The sequence below is a fragment of the Penaeus monodon genome, chromosome 33 (assembly GCF_015228065.2).
Source record: "Penaeus monodon isolate SGIC_2016 chromosome 33, NSTDA_Pmon_1, whole genome shotgun sequence".
Taxonomy (NCBI): Eukaryota; Metazoa; Arthropoda; class Malacostraca; order Decapoda; family Penaeidae; genus Penaeus; species Penaeus monodon.
This window is the reverse complement of record NC_051418.1, coordinates 9,769,641-9,771,051: the sequence shown is the minus strand read 5'-3', so window position 1 is coordinate 9,771,051 and position 1,411 is coordinate 9,769,641. Positions and strand designations below refer to the sequence as shown.

The following is a 1,411-nucleotide window of genomic DNA, read 5'->3' as shown; positions in this document are numbered from 1 at the left end:
AGTCAAACAGAGTACTTTAAATTAACAATATTTTTTTTTCATATAAAAATATACTTCGTCCTAAAACCATTTCTAATCATCAACTTCTTCCTTTCATTGTTAATTATGATGCATCAAATGTTATTCATGCATGTCTATAGGATATTAAAAGTTGTTTCCAAAATATGCTATATACACTTGTAATGCTTTAACTGTACAATTTTCTGTTTATTTCATGAGTTTAGATGACTGAACCTGTATAACTTCAAATACAACTAATCTTATTAGCCTGCAATCTATGCAAGATACACACAATAAGTTACTTTTTGTAGAATCATTCCAGCTCTCTAAAGCTCTAAGACATCTATTAATATTGTGACACAAGTTTCCACCTTTCTTGAAATTTGGACTAAACTGCTTGTCTATTTCATGGCTTCCTACTCTCACTGTAATACCTGATAGCAAGAATTACAAGCTCTGCCTGGAAAGATTTAGAAGAAAAAAAAGTCAACAGGAGGGCAATACAAGAAAACTTTATAGAAAGTAACAATCGCACTGCCTCACAGAGGCAAACCACAGTTGCAGACACACTACAACTTGCCCCATGCATAGGAACTAACAGCTGAGGCATACTCAAGGAACTATAGCCAATGTGAAATTTTCTCAGAGCCTGCACCAATGAGTTAGTCAAAGATGATGAACACAAGGAGGATAAAAAATATATATACTTCTAGAATAGGAGCAAGTATAAGTGGTACATTTTTTAGAGCTGTTTAATGCATGGCAAGGATCACCTCAGAATACACAGGTAGCCTGTTCCATACCTGTGCATCATCACCAAGCATAGATGGTTCCTTGGGTCCTCTTGCAGATAAGAGGATAAGGCAGGTTACTTCTCCAGATGCAGAAAACCAAAAATGTGCCTTCTCAAAGAAGAGAACCAATCTGAGGAACAGTACCATCCTGGGTGAAAACTCCAATGAGATTGATCTCAAGGCCACTAGCAAATAGGATAAATTGAGGAGAGACTTAGGAAGGAAACTGTTGCAGGAAAAGGGATACAGTGAAAATCACAAGAGCTGCTCCTCTCTAACAAAGTGAAAAAATGTAGCATCTTTATGCACCAAGACTCCAAGAACTGAATCACTTGGGTCCATCACATTTGTTGCACTCAATATGGTATAAACCAACAGAGTGAGGGTTCAATTATCAAGCAGAAATGGCCCCCAGGAAGCACCTCTCCAGAGTTCATGAGGGAAAAAATACAGGGGGAGAAAACTTCTGTCTATGGCACCATACACCTATCTGTAGATGGAGCAACCAAGAAAAATTCCCTTTGGATAGAGGAATCATTTGCTTGGTCTGATAAAAGATGACAGGAAAAACAAGAAACGACTCTCAAACGAGAAATAAAGAAAAACTCACTCACTCA

The 1,411-nt window shown here is 37.3% G+C and overlaps 1 protein-coding gene across 1 annotated transcript in view; it reads right to left on the bottom strand.

The window, feature by feature from the left end:
• LOC119593986 (receptor-type guanylate cyclase Gyc76C-like) overlaps window positions 1-1,411 on the bottom strand; it is a gene marked incomplete at its 3' end in the record, with an annotated part of 39,442 nt that overhangs the window by 17,701 nt on the left and 20,330 nt on the right.